This window comes from Piliocolobus tephrosceles, chromosome 8 (genome assembly GCF_002776525.5).
Source record: "Piliocolobus tephrosceles isolate RC106 chromosome 8, ASM277652v3, whole genome shotgun sequence".
Classification (NCBI taxonomy): Eukaryota; Metazoa; Chordata; class Mammalia; order Primates; family Cercopithecidae; genus Piliocolobus; species Piliocolobus tephrosceles.
In genome coordinates this window covers 75,200,483-75,225,318 of record NC_045441.1, presented here as the reverse complement: position 1 = coordinate 75,225,318, position 24,836 = coordinate 75,200,483, and the positions used below count along the sequence as shown (strand labels likewise).

General features: G+C 39.6%; 1 long non-coding RNA gene across 1 annotated transcript in view; it reads right to left on the bottom strand.

Annotated features, from left to right (window-relative positions):
• Nucleotides 1–1,728: 1,728 nt before the first annotated feature.
• LOC113220139 overlaps nucleotides 1,729–24,836 on the bottom strand; it is a 46,344-nt gene continuing 23,236 nt past the window's right edge. The window contains exons 2-3 of the long non-coding RNA XR_003307069.1: nucleotides 13,633–14,859; nucleotides 1,729–4,063 (exon numbers count right to left, since the gene is read on the bottom strand). This is a non-coding gene — a long non-coding RNA (uncharacterized LOC113220139). The remainder of the gene's footprint in view (nucleotides 4,064–13,632; nucleotides 14,860–24,836) is intronic.

The window sequence follows — 24,836 nt, the reverse complement described above, 5'->3', positions numbered from 1 at the left end:
TGCAGTGGGAAATCCTGCTCACTGAATGATGATTAGTACATTTCTTTGAAAAGAATAGTTTTCCTGAGTTAATCCCTTTTTTAATAATCCAAATTATCTACTCTTTTTTCCTAAAATGTGACCCCTTTCCCCCTCTGTATTCTATTACGATTCACCACGATTTCTCCTGAGGGTACAATAGAGTCTAATTTTCTTCATTATTCAATTTGGATCCTGTTAAGAGAGACAGACATTCACTGACAAGAAGAACATTTAAATTTTGGCAAATAAGTTCATTAGTATTCAGAAAGCTTTGCACCCCTCATATTTAATAAACCTTTCCATTACAGAGTAAGAAATCCTGCAAAATAGTCAAACAAATTAGCAATGGGGCCACCAAGAGAGTACATTCAACCTTGATTCAAAGATGTCTCAGTTTATTAGTTTTCTGTCAATCATTAAAACAAGAAAGATGAAACATGCAATTAGATACAAGGAGACAGAACTCCTAATTCTTTCATCCTAGCTGAAGCAGAAGAGTTTTAATTGCTTGGAAAAATAAGATTTTTGTTTTCTCTCAAGAGGGAAGAGGAAGTAAATATAAATTGCCTTAGAGTCAATGGCTGGAGGTACAATGCTCCAAACCATGCAAATGAGAGGTAGAAGGACAAGTCCATCATCTGTATGTTTTGTCTTTACAATGGCCAATATCCAGATATTTTAAAATGTGAGATGATTGACAGAATAGTCCTCTTTTCATTAAAATGTTTAGAGTCACATAGATTTACTGATTCTCTTCTTCTTAATGAGAGTGATACTGAACTAAAATACTTGAATATGTTGTCAATTATTCCAGGGCCAATTTTCCATTCATGTGAGTTATGTTTCTCTTCTTAGTCCAGTTTCTCTTCTAAGTTCCAGTTATTTGAGTTATTTCCATTTATGTGAATTATGTTTCTCTTCTAAGTCCTACCAGCTATTCTATCTTATGAGCCTAACACTGTTTATAACATATTTACCAGAGGGAAAGTAAGGACAAGGAGAGGAGATAAAATACTAATCAATCCATTTAGTAATGATGTACATCTACAAAACTGAAAATGAGAAAATTAAAGTTCTTGGCCATGGAGAGGTATAGACGTTAACTGGAGGTGTCTGCCTGTTCCTTGACCTCAACTCAGAAGTAAAATTAAGAGTTAAGAGTAATTAATTCTACCATTTAAGCCAGAAATTGAAATCCCTAATACTACGTCCTAGGATAAAATTCTGAAACCAAATAGTGTGTATCAGCAATTCCGAATTTGAAATTCCATAGATTGGTTTTTCCATAAAATATTTTCTACACTCAGAGATATACATCAAATAGATCTGCTACTGTTAGAAAAAACAAAGATACAAATTTGCTTATATAGGATTCACAATAGGGTAACAATTAATAGCAACATCTTTTTGTCTGATTAGGCTTTTTCCTTTCCTTTTTAAAGAAGTCACCACCCATAGGGATGTAAGAATCACAGTATATATAAAAATGTCTATTTGCTGAGAGGGACTTTGTAAGTTTAGAAAGTAGTCCTTCCTACCAGGGAAGGGATGGGTTACAGAGTATAAAGTAGTCAGTGGCCTTCACTGTCTGGAGGTCCTTCTACAGATTTATCCTAAGAAATAAAAGATTGTTTCTTCCTTATATCTGAAGACAGATCTTTTCACTATGACACTAGGACTGAATGATTATCTTTTTTTTTTTTTTTTAAGACACTGTCTCCCTATGTCACCCAGGCTGGAGTGCAATGGCATGATCTCAGCTCACTGCAGCCTCGACCTCACAGGCTCAAGCAATTCTCCCACCTCAGTCTCCTGAATAGCTTGTACTACAGTCACGGGCCACCACACGCAGCTAATTTTTGTATGTTTTTGTAGAGCTGGGGTTTTGCCATGTTCTCTAGTCTAGTCTTGAATTCCTGAGCTCAAGCAATCTGCCACCTCAGCCACTCAAAGTGCTGTGACTACAGGTGTACAGCATCACGCCCGGCCCCGAATAATTAACTGATGTGTATCTCAAGGCACTCTAAAAGTTGCTTGAGTAGAATGGGGCATCTGTCTGTAGTTGGTTACCCTGGGACATGGGCACACTCCCCTGGGACATCGTTGATTCTTTCCAAAGAGAAAGCCAGCAGATGAAAGAAATAAGGGTTTTGTCTCCTGGAGTCTGGGAAACTCTCAGGTTTACCTTGTATCTCCAAACCTAGCACACACCTGGTACATGGCAATGCTATATGCTCAATAGAAATGTTTGAGGAAGGGGAGGGAGAAAGGTAAGGGGGAAAAAAGGAAGGAATAAAGCTTCCATATGCTCTACAGTGTATATTGCTACAACCTTCCTAACTCCAAAGGGAAGAAGCAGACTCACTGTATCCTAAAACATTAGAAAAACACCCGCTTCGGAAAAAAGTAGTAACAATCAAGTAACTATTGAAGATCTATTTGACCTAACAGTGTAGAAACAGGAGAATTACATAAGGCCAGCTGTAGCATAGGGCCTGATCTTAATGTTTTAGAGATGGAGAGGCTTGGAGTCACTCAAGAGGCATCCAAGTGGAATGTGAAATGACTTACCTACAGTCACATAGCTTGTTAGTATTAGAACACAAACTAAAACCCAGGTCTCAAAATTCCCAGCCCAGCATTTTTCATGCTGCAGTTTCCTATACAGAACAGAAGCGAAAGCTGTTCTTGAAACCTATCCCTTCCTGTTTCCTGACCCAAGTCACGTCATATGTCCTTCCCCAGAGACCCTGCTAACCTTAAGCCCTTTGCCTGGTACCACAGAACTTTGTACAATTTGCTGGGGGAAACAGCCCATGCTTACAGGCCATTTATAGAATGCAGGCTTATAGAACATGATCAATAGGCATGATTAAGGAAATAGGAATTATCCTAATAATTGGAACACTGGCTCAATGATATCTTTATGGCCATTTGTTAGTTGTAGCCACTGTTCTTCATACCTAAGGGAAAGCTACAGTGTAAGCTCCATGGGGGCAGGAACCATGTCTGCCTTGCTTCTAAGTCTCTACAGTATCCAGTAGTTACTTAACTATTAGTTGTATTATTAAACATGACCACCAGTTCCATATTTCATAATTCCAAGCATGTTCCATGATGGCTTTATCTACAAATAACCAGCAATGTCATCCTTTAGCCAAATATTTTTGAAGGGCCCAGCTCTACCTTGTGTTTCCAATAATCTAATGAACTCAACACAGAGTCTGACCACCAAGCCCATAGGCAAAGAGTTCAAGTTCCATTTGACTTGAACTACTCTATGAGCAATGACTGTCACCCGCAAGTGAACGAAGACTCCCTAAGGGCTTACATTATAGAAATGGAAGATAGATAGTCTGTCAGTGTCTTTATTATCAAAGCCCTAGAGTGCAAAGAAGAGACACGTAGGGTAATGAATTGGTGTCTCCCTCAGACCACTACTTGTTCAATCTTTATTACAGGAAAGGCTGAGGTCTGTAGGGGCAAGAATCAAGCAGGAAGATCATGGGAGCACTCTGTGGTCATAAACATATGGCACTCTGTGGTCATAAACAATCTAGCTAGAGTCCTTGTTTTATATATCCTAGTAAGAAAAACAGAAACCCTGAAGTCAAACAGCATGCTCCTCAACATTCTGATTATGCCCTACTTTCTACCCCTAAGGAATTTAACAGACTATTCCTTCCAACCCCACACAGAATCCTCCCTGAGAGAAGGGCTGGTAAATATATTTTCCATGGATGTGTTAGCATACTATTGATAAGTTAGTGCCCTTATAGTTTAGTCCTCCAAGCAATTGTCCAGTTGTTTTGTCTTTAATCTGACCCTGCTGACAGTCATTACTCAAAATGAAGAAGGCAATCTAGAGAGAAACTGTAGCTGATGCTCCTCTTCTCTCAGTGGGTGGATAGCCCATCCATAAAGTCTTCTTGATGATGGTGTCCAGGAGTCAGGGTCCAAGGAGCTCAACAACAGCAGTGGGAAGCAATACAGGAAAAGGTCATGCTCCTCCAAGAGAGTGGGTTTTCCTTTGTCTCAGCAACTGTAAAATTATAAACAAAAGATTAAAAAGCTAAACCACTGCTCAAGTAAGGATCTTGGTAAATGCATGCTTTACCCAAAGCCTGATGACGGATTCATTGGCACCTAAATGAAGTCTGTGGTTTTCCAGACAATGGGGCAGAGACTACAGGAACACACAAATTATGCCTAGGGATTCTCTGTTCCTTCATTAATTTTGTTGTACCAAAGAAAAACTATAATTGCAACTAAACACAAGTAAATGTGAGTAAATCTGCATGCATAAAGCATGTAGAATACATGGACTACGAAGGGATATACTAGGGGAAAAGGAGAGACAGCACAGAGAATCAACAGCAAAGAAGTTGCTTCTTCCCCTCTTTATGGCCCCTTCACTGGCCATAAAGATATCATTGAGCCAGTGTTCCAATTATTAGGATAATTCCTATTTCCTTAATCATGCCTATTGATCATGTTCTATAAGCCTGCATTCTATAAATGGCCTGTAAGCATGGGCTGTTTCCCCCAGCAAGTTGTACAAAGTTCTGTGGTACCAGGCAAAGGGCTTAAGGTTAGCAGGGTCTCTGGGGAAGGACATATGAAGTGACTTGGGTCAGGAAACAGGAAGGGATAGGTTTCCTGCACAGCTTTGACCTGAATGGAACAGCAATTATGCAACCTAAGTGAGAGTTCAATAAATAACAATATCTGGGGACAAACTGAGATTTAAGCTTCCATGAAAAATTAGTAGTAACCAAAGCCTTAGCCAGTTCCTGGGCAATCAATATGATTGATACCCAGAGTCTTTAACAAAATAAGATAGGATGATAATAATCTCATCCAAAGATGGTCTAAATGAAGCATCACTACTTTAGGGAATTTCTACCAAAAACATCAAAAGTGATGGCAAAAATAGCGCCATTATCAGAGTACTAGCAAAACCACCAAATCAATGGCTGTCTTTGGCTGCCATCCCCACATAGGTGGGTCCCTCTGTCCCCTTCCTCAGGAACCAGGAGCCCAGCATCCATATGCCTTTATCCACCCACTCTAATTTCTTTAATGCAACAGAGAGCAGTTAAATAGAAAGTCTTCCAATGGCTGGAATGGAGTATTTGATACTAGGGTATGAACAAATGGTTAATTTGACTTTATCAGCACCATAAGACAGTGCAAAACAAAAAGAAAGAAAAAAATAACAATTGGTGACTTTCACACTCCTATGAGGTATCTGCAGTTTATAAATGGAGCTTGTGTACATAAAACTCTTAATTACTGGAATGTGAAAAAGATAGAGAGAGAAGGAAGGGACAAGTGAAAAAGGAAAGAGCAGGGCCTTTCCATGCTTCTTGTTTAATGTCACCACCATCCCACACCAACTATCAAACCTCCGAACAGTGGGCTTAGGCAACTTGGCCTCCGATGATACTGAACAGCTGCTAACCCCAGTCTTAGAAGACAATTCTGTCCTCAAAGCACACAGAAGAGCTGGGTCCTTTAGAACCAACACCCAGATTCATAGAGAATCCTCCTACAGATATCAGTGATCATGTCTGCATTGCTGGTGTCTCCCCTAGTCCAAATCCTTCACTCTACAAAGAAGCAAAGTGAAAGGTGAGTGGCTTGCACAGTGTTCCATAGAGACTAACCAAAGGGTAGGGCCAGGACTGAGCCCAGGTCTCCCAAGACCCAGTCCATAGCCCTATCCAGGTACATCCCCATGAGCATAACACACTGTGCTCCAGACACAGGCAGAAGATCATACCCCTCAAACTCTAGAGTAGTATTTGGGTAGTATCTGGGTAGCAATTTCCTCTCCCTAGACAACAATTTGATTCAGTGGGTCTGGGGTGAGGCACAGGTATCTACCTGTTAACAAGCTCCGTGGGATCTTCCAGATATAGAAAGCACCCCCCTTCCTACCAGCACCGCACAGAGGGCTGAGAGGGATGGCTCTGGGGACATCCTCTGGAACCCAAACATCAAAGGGCTCCTGACCACTGGGTCACAAGTCAGAGCTCTGAAAACAAGCACCAGCCTTGAAATCTCAAACAAAGAATGCTTAGAATGGGCCAGAAAGGTCTCCTCTTAGACCTGTTGACCTTAGTGGCTTTGGGTCTGACAATATCCAAGTGATGCCTTCAAGCCTCCTATGTAACCAATCTCCCAATATGTGCTGAGCCCCTACTTTGTATAAGACTGTGCAGGGGGGCTAAGATGGGCAAAGAAAAGTAAGCCCTAGTTGTAAAAACTACCAAAAAGATCAGATACATACACTTAAAAAGAACACCCACATTACAGAGCAGTGTTGTTGAGGATGAAACACAACACAGGTCCATATCCATGTCATATAAGCTTGCCCAATATAACTCAACAATTTCTAAATCCACTTCCTGGCAGAACCATCTTTCCTGGTTCCTCAACCCCCACCCTGGGATTCTGATTCAGTAAGCCTGAGGAAGAGTCCAGAATGTGTCTTTTTTGCCAGCTGTGAGATAAATCTAAGGCAGGCAGTCCACAGGTGGATATTTGAGATTCTCAGAATATGTTAAGGGTCAGGCTGCAAAGAATTTAAGGGAATCTAGCTTGGTTGCTTCTTTATATTAATGGTTTGCTGCGCCTCTAAATTCTTAACCTACTCACATTGGCCCCTAGAATCTAAGTCTGTTTGGTTTTGTTCCTCTCAGCTCAGTCATGGCCTATGCTGCCTTTCTACTTGAAACTTCCTACTTAGGGCCTCCTTCATGTTCCCAACAGAAATCTGTTTTCTGGGAAAGGGTGCAGCTTTACTCCTCAGCAAAACACACAGGAAAAAAAAAAAAAAAAAAAAGCCCATGTCCAGCCATGTATCATATGATTCCATTTAAACCATTTATATGGAATGTCTAGAACAGGCAAATCCATAGAGATAGAAAATTGATTAATGGTTGTGGAGGACTGGGGGAAAGTGGAATGGGGAATGACTGCTAATGGGTGTGGAGTTTCCTTTTGGAGGTGATGAAGACATTCTGGAATTAGCGGTAATGACTGCACAACTTTCTGACTGTACTGAAAATCACTGGATTGTACACTATAAGAGGGTGAATTTTACGGTATATGAATTATGTCTCAATTTTTGAAAAGCCCATGCGTAAGTAACACATAAAACATACAGGTGGCTGACCTGGCTCCCTGGGCCCTCACAACTACTGGGTGATGACCCCTGGGCAAGAGGCAGGGCAGTCAATGACAATAATAACTACCATTCATTTGTACTTATTATGTGGCAGATAGACATCTGTTACACACAGTACGTGGCTGGCTCAGTACGTGGTTATCTCAGACGAGACATCACTGCCAAAGATGTGGCTATTGTTATGATTATACTGTTATCACTAACATTTTAAATATGACAACACGAAGCCATAGTGAAATTAAATAACTTGACCAGTCCACAGCTATTAAGTGGCAAAACTGATAGCTAGGGATATGTGGCTTAATAGGCACCAAAAGACCCCTGCCCCAAAGCTTGCCCCAAACCATGTCCCTCAAAGATCTGTCATTCTTATCATTAGATTTGCAGAAAGTAGAATAACAATAATGGTGGCAATAATGTAGCTGAGATGTATTGAGCACTTTCCATAAATCATTCTCGATTTAAAGATGTGAAAACTAAGGCAGAGAATGTTTAAGTAAATTGCCCCAAACCACACAGCTAGTAAGTGATGGAGCCAGAACTTAAACACAGACCCTTAGTGCTAAGCTGCTCAGTCAGAGATCCAACTCAGATGTCTGCAGGAGCAGGACAATGATAGTGTCAAGTGGGCCCCATATAGCACACCTTGAAATACAAAGCAGTATCGACTCATCTTTGATTCATCTATAGACATGTGGTACAATTTTCTCCTAATACTAGGGAATAAAACAAAGCATGACATCAGTGATAAATGACAAATGATGCTTTGCCTCAATGTTGAGGATGCAAACAGGAGTGTAGAAACTATGGCAAATTGGAGAGAGAGCTGCTTCACCCAACAGGACTTCCCCATTCCACTCTAAACCTCCACCGCTGGGTGGGTGTGCGGTACAGTGTTGCCATGTTTTCTGAGATAAAGCCAGAAAAATAGGTCTTTACAGAAAATCTTTTTTGCTTTTAAAAGATAGTAAAGAATTCTGCAGACTATATTGGTCTGTAGCAGAACACTTGACTTCAACACATAGTAAATTGCCTCCTCAAGCAGTTCTATGTGACTGGGATTTAGAGTTTGGGGTGAAAAGTGACAGGGTGAGTCAGGAACAGTAAGGAGGAGCCAGGGTCTGAAGACTCTTGATGCACACCTAAGGAAGTGGAACTTTATTTTCTAGGCCAGGGAAAGCCAGAGTTTTGCTATTCTGTTTTAAGAAGGGACCAGATCACAGACATCTCTGACGACGATGTGAAGGTAGAATAACCAGGAAAGATAGCTAAGGCAGTGAGACCAACTGGGAGGTAACTAATTGTCAGCCCCAAACTAAGGTAGTACCAATGGAGGCAAGAGCATGTACTCAAGTCAACAACTAATAGCAAAGATCTTCCCTGATAGATGATAGATATGACTGTATCATAAGGGGGCACACATATACTCTATCAGATAGATATACTGGTAGTCCTTTGATTTTTTTTTTAAACACTATCATAAGGAAGAGGGAAACATTAGCAAATGTGAGGAAGAGCGCTATGAGAGAAATAGAGAAGGGTTACAGGATACAACTTGTTAGAGGCTGGGTTTGGCATATGAAAGGGAAAGAAAATGTTCTTGGCTGGTGAAGAGACAGCTCTAAAACTGCCTAGGAAAACAAAAGTGAATGAGGGAAATAAAGAAAACATAAAAGAGTGCAGGTATTAAGAAATTAAGAAGAAATATGGAAAGCCAGCAAGGAAAAAAAAAAAATCAACCAGTGAAGAACAGTGAAGGTCCCTAATGTCCATATTTAATGCTGATGAAAGAAACCAGTGAAGGCATTTTAAAAAGATGTTGTAATGAAGGCACCAAGAAGATTGCTTTAACAGAGACTGAACTCAAGAATAGAGACCACAATGGAGGCATTTATGAGGAGTAGAAGAAAAAGGAGACCAAAATATGGGAAAGGATTTTAGTGATTGGAAACTCACAGGAAAAGATGAGTCTTAGAGATGTCAGAAAGGAAAATATGACAGGATTCTGGAATATTCTCAGAGTGAAAATAAGGTCTAATCTGTAAAATATACAAAGTTCTCTCTCCACAAGTGCTTAAGAAGCAGCCCTGAGGAGTGCCAAAGATAACACCAAAGCTGCATTCCGAGGGCATGAGGAGGAGAAAGCAGTTACCAGCAAGACCCTGAAGGGAAGGGAGCAAGGATTTTAGCCCTCACCAGGCTTGGTTTTCATTGCTTGTAACATCATCCAAATCGGAATAAAGCATTCAACAGAATGGACTTTTCCAGAAGTAACCTTGTGATGGCTCGGAGCATTCTGGGAGAGCTGCAGTAGTCAAGAAGACAGAAGCAAAAAGGAAAAGCCTCTACCACACACATGGTGCAGAGATAGAGGACCAACAATAATAGCAACAAAACACTCTATTGAAAAGCATCAAGGTGTACATTAAAAGGGAAAAAATACAAGGAGGTAGGAGGAGGTAACATCCATTGACAACATTGGGAAAGGGCTGTCATTTAGAAGTATGTCATGTTATGTTTGGTATCTTACGTACAGGATTCCATTTAAGCCTCACATTAGATAGGCAAAGTTACCCCGTTTTGCAGAAAAAAAAAAATGTAGAGGCTATGTGAAATTGGTTATTTGCTAAAAGTCACTTAGATAGTAAGTTTTAGAGCCAAGGTTTGTTGGATTCTCAAACTTATGCATTTTTCCACTATACCACACTGTTGGACTATGGACCATCTTCCAATCGGATTACAGCAAAAGCCTTCCTAACTGATATTTCACCCTTTACAATTCTCCTTTCACTATGTAACTCAAGTAACCTTTCTAAAATGCAAATTTTATCATGGTGCTGCCCTGCTCAAATCCAGTCAATAAATTCCTTTTGATCTTAAGAGGGAGTCCAAACCACTTAGCATTCCCTACAAGGCCCTTCAGGATCTGTCCCTACTCACATTCCCAGACTTATTGCAAGCTCCTCTCATTTCAGGTGACAATGCAATGACTCTTAATATATTAAAGTCCCCGGAATGCACCCTGCACATTCTCACCTCCAGGTCTTTGCACACTTTGTCTCTTTTGCCTGAAGCACTCTTCTTCCTGACCTCCTAAACTCTCCCCTCAGGCAGTCAATGCAACAGCTTCTCTTCTCTCATAAAATTTAACACACTTTATTGAAATCCTCTCTGCCAGTTCTGAGGTCCCCACACCCTCTAACTGGGAGCTACATGAGGAAAGATCCTGTTTCTATCTTGTTCACATTTACACCCACCTAGTAGTGCCCTGATATATCATAGGTGTTAAACACATATCTTTTGAAATGGATTAATAAATTGGATGGGGTGGGGCTGTCACTGGTTACTAAGTTAAACTATGGGTAGAGGCCAAGGCCACAACGAACACCAAAGCCTCTACTTTTAACATCTGCAATTTACTGTTTATTGCTGAAGATTCTTTTCTTAGGCATCTTGAAAAATTTAACAACATTTAGGTTGGGCCTCCCCTGGCTCACACCTGTAATCCCAGCACTTTGGGAAGCCAAGGAGGGCAGATAACTTGAAGCCAGGAGTTCGAGACCAGCCTTGCCAACATAGCAAAACCTTGTATCTACTAAAAATACAAAAATTAGCCGGGCATGGTGATGCACACCTGTAATCCCAGCTACTCAGAAGGCTGAGGCATGAGAATCACTTTAATTCCGGAGGCAGAGGTTGCAGTGATCCGGGATCATGCCACCGCACTCCGGCCTGGGTGACACAGAAAGATTGTCTCCAAAAAAAAAAAAAAAAAAAAATCAACATTTAACAGAACATATACTCTATGCACTTTCTGTGCTCAGGGATGTGATTCAGTTCTTGCCCTAAACAAGCTTGCAGTCTAGTGGGGTAAACTTCATTTTCCAATGTGTTACAATTCACATTTTCTTTAAACCCTTTTAGAATTGAGTTGACAAGGGATCCTTGACAGTCTGTTAAGCATTGGGTAACTGCCAGTTGACTGATCACTAGCTCCAACAAGACTACAAGGGGCTTGAGATTTGAGACTGAATCTTCTTCATCATTATCATCCCAGTGCCCAGCATAGTGGCTGGTATATAAAAACAGGTTTAAATAATCAACTGAATGAATGAAAGAACAGACAAATGAACAAGCAAACAAGCCAAATCTTGGAATAAAGCTTTGGGATCTGGGTCAGAGTCTCAGCAGGAATTATTCTCGATCATTAAACAGATAAATGACTCAGCAACAAATACTCTAGGGAAAATCAACCCATCCAATATAAACACACACAGAGACACACAAACACACAGATACGCACACACACACAGACAGACACACAGACACACATACACACACACACAGACACACACAGATATGCACACAGAGAGACACACACACAGAGACACACACAAACACACAGATACACACACAGAGAGACACACACACAGACATACACACACTGCAGAGCCAGAGGAGTATGGGAGCAGGACAAAAGAGGGTCAGGGTAGGATTTGGGATGGTTTTCCAGTGCCAGCTCAGGTTCCTCCTGTGACTTTAGGTTCAGAAGGGAGACACTATGAGGCAGGCACACACACATAGAGCAGTGACATGGCTTCACCTGACCCCTACAGCCTCAAACCTGCTTATTAAGACACACCATAGAGATAAATCAGTGGAAAAACAGGTAGATAGATCAGTATCGTGCTCATCACATGTTTTCAAAACTTATTAAGAAAACCTTAATTTGACATGTTATTTAAAATGTATGTTAATAATCACCAACACAAATAAATACCCAACTGAAATATCTGAATAGTTTTTATATCTTTCAAAATTAAAACCAAACATCAGAACAGAAATAGCTATCTAAATAGCATCCTTTTCACACATACACACACACTCCTGAAATTAACCTGCTGCCAATTTGTTAGTTATTTAAATAAACATTATTTCTGCTATATACTTTACCACCAAATAGTACCTTGTAGTCAGTTTTAAAAACCTTTATCAAAGTAAGAGTTGGTATTATTTTGACACCAGACAGTCCTTTGCTTTTGTGTGGAATCACTGTGTTGCCTGAACAGCGTATGATTTCGCTTTTGTGCAGAGAATCAGCAGGTCATTACTGTACCATACAAATCGCCCTGGACTCAGGATGGAGCCCTGGGGAACTGAAGCTGTAATAGACTGGAGGGAAGATATGGTGTTGCTGACAGTTACCTCTGATGGCAGTTAAAAGGTATGATTGCAACCACATGACAGCTTAATACAACAGATCCCTGAGTTGTTCACATGGCAAATTCTGATTAATGGTGTCAATAATCATTATAAACGTTTAAAGTTTTGTAGAGGACTCCATTACATCCTACTATCAGAATACAAGACCAACCAGGTCCCTTATGAAATAACCATGTTTTATCATTATTTTACTGCCATTGGTTTTACATGTTGATGAACATGAATTTATTCACATATGGAAGGTGGGGGGCAGAGTTCTACTGCATATTTATAAGGTTCATGAAGAAATTTTTGCATAAGAAAGTGAGTGTAAGATTAATTGAAACTCAATATATGAACCAGAATTTGCCACTTTCACACACACACCTATGCATGCATACACACAGTGATACACATACAGGATACGGTCAGTTTCACTGTATCCACATCTGGCAATGATGTGGGCATAGTGAAAAGATTTCAGGTTCCCTCCAGAAAGCCCTTAGGCCACAAGAAAAATCATCCTACATCTAATAAACCCATCTTAGATATATCTCCCATATGGTAAAGCCCTGTTTTGCTTTATTCCAACCAATTTGTCCTTGGATTCCTCTTGCAGCTGTTGCTGCTATTGTTTATGATGTACTGAGCCCTGGCAGTGGAGTGAGGCACTGCGTACAACAGAGTCAAGATTATCACATCACTGGGCTATGTGAGCATTAAATAATCTTACCTGTGAAGAGTCCGAAGCACCCAGTATATTTAAGGGCCTGATACATAATAACTGCTCAACAAATGGTGGCAAAACACATTTTTAATTAAAATATTCTAGGCGTTTAGTCTCAAGAAAAAAAATCAGAGTAGGTTTCTAAACCAGACTACCACCAAGGTAATAAGGATGCTAAAGCAAACAAACAAATAAATAACCCTTTCTCACAATTTCCCCCTCACTATTTTCCACCACAGTTTGGTTTGGCTTGAGAAACACTGGTGCCTCTATGTGCCCAGCACTGGGCTAGCACTGGAGGCATGGAGATGACTGTGGCCACCCCCCAGCTATAGGTGGCTGCCCCTCTGCTGGAGACATGAAACACCTGAAATTCTTTCAAAGCCGAGTCTTTTGCCATCACAACAGCATTTAGAAAATTTATTATATAAATTCATATAAATGATATAATCCTATATAGGAAGATACTTGCTCCTGTAATAGTTACTATTTAGGTCAGTTGACTTTTTCATATTCTGGGAGACTCCTCCTTAATGTATAGCTGCCATACATACAGGAATCATCTTTTTGGCAATGAGTTTCCTAGAATAAGTGAATGTTTCAAATGTGCTAAAAATAAAACAAGTAGATTAAATTAATGCTAATTAAAATAGAGCCTATGATAGCAAGCCTATAGATATAATTCTTTTCTATAAAGTATATCATAGCTATCACCAAAGAAATTAATCTAAAACTTAAAATTACCAATACTAGCTAGATGTCAATAAATATTAATATCAACAGATAATTCTAATCCTTTTGGTCTATCTGCATGGGTGATCTTCAGGCATGTAGCCTGCAGAGTTGCTCAATACTTTGAGGTGTTCAATATCACTACTAATGTTTGGAGGTTCCCCACCCGAAGGATTTCCCTTTCCATTTCTATCAAGTTTCAGCAGATCCTTTTCTGAAGTTTAAGATGAGAGGCCTTGCCTGTTCCATATCAATGTGATTTGGAATTTAGAAGCTAACCCTTCCTCCTCTTTCTCTTCTCCATTTCCCTTACTTTACTAGCCTCATCTCCCTTCTTTCATTTTCTTCTGAAGTTATTTTTTTGCATGCTTTCAGTATTAATTTAAAAGCTCCCCTTTCCCATGCTCTAAGAAAAAGAATAGCAGAAGGAACATAAGACAGGGTTAGAAGGTGAGCAAACATGAAGCAACAAGAATTTTGAAGCTCCTACACCTTTAAAGCTCAGCTTCCTTCTGCAATGGCCAAAAACAGATGGACATTCTAGAAAGACTAAAAGGGAGAAGATGCTAGATAGGAGGAGACAGAAGGTTGAAAGGAGGAACCCATCTCAAGTTCTTCCTTCTTCCTCCAATCTCTTCTTTCCACAACTCATATGCAGTGGCCTTTATGCTCCTAGTGGAATTGAATCCATTAAAAGTTCAGTGCAAGGCTGCGTGCAGTGGCTCATGCTTGTAATCCCAGCACTTTGGGAGGCCAGGGTGGGTGGATCACTTGAGGTCAGGAGTTCGAGACCACCCTGGCCAACATGGCGAAACCCCATCTCCACTAAAAATACAAAAATTAGCCAGGCATGGTGGTGCATGCCTGTAATCCCAGCTACTTGGGAGGTTGAGGCAGGAGAATCGCTTGAACCCAGGAGGCAGAGGTTGTAGTGAGCTGAGATCACGCCACTTGTAGCCTGGGCAATAGAGCAAGCCTCTGTCTGAAAGAAAAGAAAAGAAAAGAAAAAAGAAAAGAAAAGAAAAGAAAAGAAAAGAAGAGTTCAGAGTAGGTAAAAGGGACAAATGGCATGAAGTAAAATTCCACTCACCAAAAAAAAAAAAAAAATTCCCCAGGGTGCCTCTAGATAAATTGCTCAAGTGTTGTTCTCCACCCCTCTCCTAGGCCAACACAAAACACTAGGCCACCTCACACCTGAACTTCTGGTTGAGCCAGAAGAGCACTAGAAGTTTGAAGGCAGGGCCAGGAGCCCAGCAGAGCCCCAGGCAGTGGGCCCAACCATCACCTCTGCAGGGCTGGGACTACATTTGCCCCCAAACAACCCTCAGAAAGTTGGGTAGGAGGAGCAGTGGGGAAGGTCAAAAGCAATTTGGGTTGGCACCAATGAGGCCTCACCCACCTTCCACCAGGCTCCAACCCTGGCTATCTCAGAGGGTGCAAGAGTCTTCTAACTCTGTCTTCCAACTTCCAGTTAAACCAGAAACTGGACATTCAAGGGAGGGGCCAGGAATGTGGCCAGCCAGGTACAGGGACATTACTGCCACACTTCCCATCATGGCCCACAAGTGAGATCCAGGCCACACAGGTGTACTTGTTGGACAGAAACATTTTGAGATTCTACGTAAAAAGTCTTCTATTCCAGATATTAAACAATCATGACTACCTTTTGTTGACCACTTACTATATATGGCCTAGACTCACCACGAAATAGGTCATTTAATTCTAACAACAACCTTATACAGTAGATACAGTAATTACCTCCCCTTTACATACTAGAAAACCGGAGCCTAGAAGAACAAAAGAAAGTCGATTCCAACCAAATAAAGGACAGATCCAGAATTCCATTCCAGATAAAATAAAATTGACTACAAAACCCACATTTTTCAATCATCATATGTAGAAAACCAACCTTCTATACTTTTGAAAGTACTCCTCCTGGATGGGACTTCAAAGCACTTTGACCTTGTTTTGTTACAGGAACAGAATTCAGTAGCAAGATGGCAAATAGTTTTCCTCTCTTTGTCAATGTGCCTGAGGCCAGAGTAGATTCTAGAAATCAGATAAACAAGTGGCAGAGACAGCCAGGTGCAGTGGCTCATGCCTGTAATCCCAGCACTTTGGGAGGCTGAGGCGGGTGGATCACCTGAGGTCTTGAGTTCGAGACCAGCCTGACCAACATGGTGAAACCCCATCTCTACGGAATACAAAAAATTAGCCGGGTGTGGTGGCACATGCCTGTAAACCCAGCTACTCGGGAGGCTGAGGCAGGAGAATCGTTTGAACCCAGGAGGCAGAGGTTGCAGTGAGCCGAGATTTCACCACTGCACTCCTGAACAACAAGAGCAAAACTCCATCTCAAAAAAAAAAAAAAAAAACAAGTGGCAGAGATAATCCATTTACAAAACAGAATTTGAGTGCGTTAGTATGTGGAAGTGTACGTTCTGGGCTCAGTCTAGCTCAGAACTGGTTTGTCTCAAGGTTAAAGTATTTCCCTTGCCTTTCAGGGGCAACCAATACATGAAAATATATCAACCATGAACTTTAGTCACAGCTATAAATAAACAGACAACATACAAACACATTATATGTTCAAGAGGTCCCTACAGCATAAGCACTTTTTCCACTAAGGTCTCTATTTTCCAAGTCTCATTTTTCCAAAAGATACTGACTGCCCCAAAGGAGAGGTATAATAAAATATTGGAAACGTTCCGGGAACTTATTGAAAAAAACAATAGATCCAACAAATGAAGACAAAGTCAATATTGTCTTTATGTCTAATGGCCCCTAGCTCTTAACATAAGAATACCCTTATGATTTTACAGCAGTCGCAATGATAAATGTAATTGATAATTTAACATAATTATAAAATAAACATGCCACACAGTTTTTCCCCTTCCACAGAGGCCTTAAGAATCCTCATGATTATGACTTTGGGGGCATTAGGACTATTTATAAGAGATTCAAGTCAGCCCAATCTGTGATTATGACTTCCCCTCCCAGCCCCTGTGGCCTCTGAAGAGTCCCCTATTTGTAGTTATCAAGGGAACTCCCATTTCCAGTGGAGAGAGAATGACAGTAGGATGTGAATACTTAGCTTCCCCATTCTCTCAAAGTCCCCCAACCGAATTTTCACGATTGCTCTTCCTTTTGTGTAGTATGAGACAATAGCAGGTGTTCCCCCTCTCATCCCTTTCTAGTCTACAGACTCCTCCAAGGAAGATGGATGCTCCTCTAGAACAATGATCACAAGAAAACAACAGAAGCAAGAAAAGCCAAAGATCACACCTACCCGAATCTCCATCAAAAACAAGACTCAGGAGCCTGCAATCATATAAGTAGGACTACAAGGTGACTCAGCTCCCTAAGTAATATGATTTAGGGAGAATCAAAGGATATATATATATATATGTATAATTTGAATATATATATTCCATTTGAATAAAAATATTCTATTTGTATATAAATATATATATATATATATTCCATTACTTTTATGTATTCATTTTCAATCAGTATTTATTGAGCAGTTACTGTGTGGGAGTTACTAGAAGATGAAGATAAAATGGTCATGGGGTTGTCAGAATTCACAAATAAAAATTTCATGTTTTATCTGGCAATTCTAAATTGTCAGCAAGAGACCATGCCTGCCACAAGGAACTCACAATCTAATGCCCTGTGCATTCCCTAAGAATTTTGAAATCTCATTAACACCTTAGCAAAACTGTTTATCTGATTAGCTTCAAAGTCCATAACCTGAGGCTGGGCTCGGTGGCTCATGCCTATAATCCCAGCACTTTGGGAGGCAAAGGAGGGTGGATCACGAGGTCAGGAGATGGAGACCAGCCTGGCTAACATGGTAAAACCCCATCTCTACTAGAAATACAAAAACTAGCCAGGCGTGGTGGCATACACCTGCAGTCCCAGCTACTCAGGAGGCTGAGGCAGCAGAATTGCTTGAACCCAGGAGGCGGAGGTTGCAGTGAGCTGAGATCGTGCCACTGCACTCCAGCCTGGGTGACAGAGTAAGACTCTGTCTCACAAAAAAAAAAAAAAGAAAAAAGAAAAAAAGTCCATAACCTGGGAGACTGACACACAGAAGACGTAAGTTTTGAGGGGAAGAAAAGTGTTAGAAAGGTCCAAGGCAAGCATCAGCAGAATGTCACAGAAGGAGTAACAATGATTAACCGAGGACAACAAAATGGCCCCATGTCCATAGTTGGGTGGTGGGGATAGGGTAAAGAAATCAAAATGAGGCAACTATTGCTGAGAACTCAGCTTGTTTCACCTGCATTCCAAATAAGTGACAAGTTCACAAAAAACGTTGTCAAGGTTGGTAAACATTTCAGTTAGACCTGAGCAGAACGTCTAGTGAGATCTCATGCCAACTTATGGTTTGGGGTGGAAACCATACAAAATGTGGTGGTTTTATAGGGTTTGAACCTGAAAGCAAGCAAAATGTGGTGGTTTGGGCTGTGTTTTTCTTGGAGATTTTTACATACTCAGGCATAAAAATTCACAGTCAAGCTTGGGAGGTCCAATCTGAAACAATAAAGTTTTCACACTATCCTTTCAGCAACCACAAGGAATAGGCTTCCAAAAGAAGTTGTAGACTATTGTTTGAATATCTTTTAACTATGGTTGATAGATGGACTAGTTAGGCCATGTAAATGTGACAAAAACTAATTTTGATATTTGGAAAGAGGAGAGAGGTTGTCTTTTCCTGGACCAACATTACCTACATAGGAAAAAGAAATCAAGAGTTTTTTATGCATGCTCTCTATGTTAATAATAAAACCAGTTAATGATCAGTTCCATTGGCAGAAATTTCTTGGTTAGCGTGCTGTGAGCAACTCCATAGCTTGAATCTAAAGTGAGAGTGGGCTGAGGAAAATATTTGTTTTGTCTTGTATGTCAGTTATTAAAGCCACTTCAAATCCTTCATGGGAATATATGGGGTTAGCACTGTCTTGGATGTCAAGCAGTATAGGTTCTATAATGGCTTCAGAGTGCCTTGGTTGGGTGCAAGAAAACAGACTTGCATGACCCTCCCCACGTTCTTTTTATAACTTTCTGTGAGGTTCATTCTCTGAATCTGCAACCAAATCAAAATATTTACTCTGTTCTTTAGTTTGAAAACCTGAATATCCCTTCACCATTAATAGAAATTCTAATGTTCTCACAATGGTGTAAAATTTATTTTTTCTTTTGTAATTTTGTAGTGCTTAACTTAATTTTCAAAGGGGCTAGGGAAAAGTTTATAAACATTAATTATGGTTTACACGAGCAGAACAGCAGGAATCATCATTATTATCACTTAACACATATATTTATTAAGTTATTCCAGGAAAACCTAGTTAATTTACACCTTGTGCCTTTGAAACATTTGATAACTCCAAGTTGGGGAATTGGCTTAACTTTCCCTTTGGTGGAAGAGAGTTTACAGATCTAATTAAATTGGCTTTGCAGGGGGTGATTAATCTCCTTAAGGAAATAGACTGCTTTCAAACACTTTAGTAACAACTGTTCCTAATGATTAATGAAATAAATACAAAGAATTCTGGCCTACTAATTAAAGCAGATCCAGTTACGAGTGTTGGCCACAGAATATTAATCCCTGGCTTATGTAAATATGTTATATATAATAGATTACAATATTTTATAATTCTGACATACAATAGTTTATACTGGTCTTCCCTCAAATTAGCCTAAGACAGTGAGGGCTTCCTTGTATTTCTGTTCAACAGTTGTAGGCTTCCAAGATGCCAGTGAAATACATCTAAATAGCTTTTTGAAATGTTTATGATCCCTCCAATCCCTGTTAACTATAATATGTGATGACATAATTGGATTCATTGGAAGCCCACTTGGCTAGGACATTGTGGCAGTTGAAACCTATTAGCACTCAAGTAGATAATCCAAATCACCATCCAACAAAGATGCATAAACCATATATTGAATAGTACAATAGAATGTCTAAGGATTGGACAGGTAACCCAACATGTTTATAAGTTCTTCAATTAAGATAGAAACTCACCAAAAATAGTTTGTCCTGAAAATGTCAAGAATTCATTATGGAGCCCACAATCAAACCTCTTCATAAAGTTACTCAGGGAGAATAACAGGATCCCTTCAGCACTCCTTTTTTCTTCTTCTTTTTTTTTTTTTTTTTTTTTTTTTTTTGAGGTGGGGATCTTGCTCTGTCACCCAGGCCGGAGTGCACTGCAGTCTCAAAGTTCTGAGCTCAAGAGAGCCTCTCAAGTAGCTAGGACTATAAATGCACACCTCTATGCTTGCTAATTCTTATTTTATTTATTTATATATTTTTTTGTAGAGACAGGAGTTTTACTTTGTTGTCCAGGCTGGACTCAAACTCCTGGCTTCAAGCAACCCTCCTGCCTTAACCTCCCAAAGTTGAGCACTCATCTTGAGAAATACTAGCTAGAAAAAGCTAAAGACAGAAGAATCCATCCAGTTGCAATTTATTTATAAATGTAAACAAAACATAAAGAAAAATTGAATATATATTCTTTCAGTGTACATATATTATTTACTATCCATGAGGCTCAGTTGTGAGCTCTGAGAAATATAAATATTATGTTGTGCTTGCTTGCTACAACTTATAGTTTAAAAAAGGAGACAGATTAATAAAGCAACAATTACAATAAGGATCTAGAACTAGAAATAACATTTGACCCAGCAATCCCATTACTGGGTATATACCCAAAGGATTATAAATCATGCTGCTATAAAGACACATGAACACATATGTTTATTGTGGCACTATTCACAATAGCAAAGACTTGGAACCAACCCAAATGTCCATCAATGATAGACTGCATTAAGAAAATGTGGCACATATACACCATGGAATACTATGCAGTCATAAAAAAGGATGACTTCATGTCCTTTGTAGGGACATGGATGCAGCTGGAAACCATCATTCTCAGCAAACTATTGCAAGGACAAAAAACCAAACACCGCATGTTCTCACTCATAGGTGGGAATTGAACAATGAGAACACTTGGACACAGGAAGGGGAACATCACACACCCAGGCCTGTTGTGGGGTGGGGGGAGGGGGAGGGATAGTATTAGGAGATACACCTAATGTAAAAGACGAGTTAATGGGTGCAGCACACCAACATGGTACATGTATACATTTGCAACAAACCTGTATGTTGTGCACATGTGCCCTAGAACTTAAAGTATAATACTAAAAAAAAAAAAAAAAACTTGCAAAATGCTGTAAAAGAAATAAGCAGTGGATACTATGGAGGCATAAAAACAGGTACCTAATTCCAAGCATTGGAGATTTCCCCAGGGCTGATGTCACTTGAGTTGAGCTGGAGAGGTGAGAAGTCAGTCAGGTGGGCAATGAACCAGGGAGGGCTTTCCAGAATAGGGGGATAGTATATGCATAAGTAGAAACTAAAAGGCCTTGTTAAACATTACATTAAAGCTAATGTCAAGCACTAACTAGTATTCTTCGAACATTTACTTTTCACAAAGCATCTTGGTAAGCATTTTACAGGCATTTGTCTCATTTAATTCTACCATTACCATTTAAACCAGTTCTATTATTATTCCAATTGTACTGAAAGAAACTGAGGTTTGGAGAAGTAAAATAACTTACTGAAGATTTTTCAGCAGTCTGACTCTAAAGTCCCCCGCCGCCACTAGACTCTAACTGCCTCCCCAGTGGTGCTTGTCCTCCACAGTGGTGCTTGTCTGTCCTCTGTAGGCAATGAAAAGCCACAAAAAACTTTTGGGTGAATCTCCTAAAAGCAAGCATAACATTTTTTAAATGTGAAAATGATTCCTTTTTTCGGTCATTTAAAAAATCCTTTGGTTCAATACCTTGATTATGTCCTTGTTAAATTTGGTTTCTATCTTGTTTAGAAAAGGAATCATGACTTAAGAAGGACCTATTGTGCATGTGAATCACAACCCCCATAATGAGGAGAGAAGTTAAAATGATGCTGTTTCCAATAAGCAGGGATGGGAAGTGTCATGTGTCACTCTGATATGCGATACAGAAACCAACATGGGTTGTCACACCAATACATACAGGGTAGGATTTATCATTTATACCTACTCTCATACAGGCAGGGTCAGATTTCTAAATCTAAGTACTTTAAATTCAGAATACTTCTCCAGCAATCTTTGCTTTTTAATTGATAGTCTTTAAAGGGCAAGATTTGCTTAGAACCATATTTAAGAGAGAAGAGTGGAACTATAGTGATCTAAAATGATCTAATTTTCTAGAAAATTACTACTTTCTCCAAGCTGTATAAACTTTAATTAAGAAGACAAGGAGGTCTATTCTCTCTCCTTACACACATATGAAATGCCAGGCTTTTGGGATACTGATAAAAGGAAGACAGTGGACTGAAAAGATTAAAATTTTTAACAAAACTCTAAATATAATTAAGATGGAATGTTTACTGCCATCTTTAAGGACCAAAAATAACCAACATTTGTTGCTCCTCTGGAAAGAAAATATCTATCACTTCAAAATATGGGTAAAGTCAGCTTATAAAGTAATCTGTAGAAAGAAATTAAGTCACAAGTAAGACAAAACAAAAATCAGCTCATATGAGCAAATACATTTTTCAGCTAAATATCACCAAAATAAGCATTCTGGGACACCTCATGCAATGCTTTGTTCATCTGTATCCAATAACATATTCTCAACATCTCCTAAAGGGATATTTTGGTTGCTTCCACTACATATTCTCTAGAACCTGACTTTAATGGTAGCAAATTTAGAAGAACAGATTAAAAAAAAATGAAGGCCACTAAAGTGAGAGCAGACATTGAATGTGAAAATAGCCTCCACAATTCACAGTACATAATCTATGGCCACAAAAGGTTTCTCTTTCCCCCACTTTCTATTCATGTGGTTCTCTTTCACCTGCTTCCTCTCCTTGCCCTCTTTCTCCCTAAACTTTCTTTTCCCACTTGAGTTCTCCCACCAAACCAGGTCTAAAATCACTTCAAAAGGACATATTTGAAGCAAAGCAGTTTAATGTATTTTGTCCTGCAAGTAAAAGCATTTGGGTAGCCTTGGTGTCAGCATGATTTCGGCTGTCATCAAGACTGGCCCATTGAAGTTAAATGAAAATCAACTTCAACTGGAATAATTTGAAAGAGAATAGCATTTTTAACAAATTCAGATATCTTCATGTGCTCCTCCCAATCTACAAATTTTGAAGAAAGCTGGGTGGCAGCTATAGCTTCATAAGTAGCCTCCTGTGATATGTTGATGCTACCACAGCAAATTGGGAAATGAGGGGAAGGATGTGTGTTTAGCACAAATGCTTATGATTATGCACACATCACTTGTGTTGAGAATGTAGCTCGGCTATACTAACTATACTAACTGATTAACTATATTTATATATATATGGGATGTGGGCTGAAAAGCACTATAAAATTTATCTGCATGTGTATATGCAAGCAGAGAGAAATGCTGTATTCTGTGTATAAATATCAGGTAGCATAAAATAAAATATCCCTGTAGTTGTTTGTTTATGGACACATTTGGATTGAGTGAGCATTACAACAATCATTTCTTTCAGAGCCACAAAAACATCACACTTTTTAGTTTTAATAAAGTCTAGTTTTTGGCAGTTCTTTTATCACACCTGTCATCTCCTAAGCTTTGCTTAGCCAAAGCACTCAGACTTGAATTTTTGAAATTGTCAATATAGGCCTTCTAATCTTTAAGTCTTAAATTATCTAAGCAGATTAACTACCATTATTCTATGCTTACAGGACTCCAGGGTAAAAGGCAGCAGAGAAAATGCAACTTTTTTTTTTTTTTTAGGCAATTAAGTCCCTGTGGAGGTTGTGTTTGGGGCATGTATTTGGAATATGGTCCAATGTGTTTATGTAAATAACCAAATAGACATGGTAAGTACATTAACTCCAGTATCTAGATTTATAAGACAAAAAGCAGCTCTAAGAAGCTTAATTGTCCCACTTTTAAATTACGAGTTATTCTTAGTTCATATTGACACTTCTCCAGTTTGCAAGCAATGAATGTCCTGAAGCCAAGGGAGATATCCTGAAGGAAAAAAATAAATAAAAAGAAAAAACGAAAGCTCATTTTCACAGCAGCGCCTATCTCTGTGGTGACCCGATTTCTGCTATGATCTCCTTTCTGAGATCAAAGCAGGATTAATGTGATTCTTTACTGTTTGCATTGCACATCTCAAAGTTCTGGAGACTTAAGAAATAAGTAGAAATGCAGCCCTTGAACACAGGGGAAACTGAACTTGAGTGGGGTGGGTTAATAGCACGAGGGACAGCTAACAATGAAAAGTTCTTTGGGATTTGGAAGGCAATACAGAATTTGGAGTACTTTGTAAGTACTGTTGCTTTCTCTTTTCTCATTTTCTGGGGCAGACTTTCAGTTGGTTGATGAGGCCAGCACGGAATGCCACCTTATTAATAGTCTCCATAATGACCTTTTAGCTCATTTGGAATGTTTTGCAGCTGCTAGTTTGCATGAAAAGAGAAGGGAACCCTGCTGCATGTTTTCACAAGAAAGCATTTTCACGTTGCTACAACCAGGCATTTATAAGCAGGATTTAAAAGAGGGGGAAATCTTTTAAAATATCAAAATGTTGAGCTTTTGTGTTTCCACTGCATGTTACATTCCTGGATACTGGAACCCCTAAAGGGTGAGTGTTTCTGCAGCCTTTCAGAGTTGTTTGCTCTTTTGTTGAAGAAAAGGCAAGTCCCATATTCCTGGGATCTCAGAAGGTGAAAAGAAAATCGTTTTTATTTTTAATGCTTAGTATACACACTACTTGGGAAGGGAGAAGCTCCCCTCCTCCAAAAACGTAACTGTGATTTTACCTGCATTACCTAGAAGAGGGCGCGCCACAGTGTAGCCCAATTTGCAATTTTATTTGGACTCAGTACTCTATAGGAGAACAGGATCGCCGGGCAG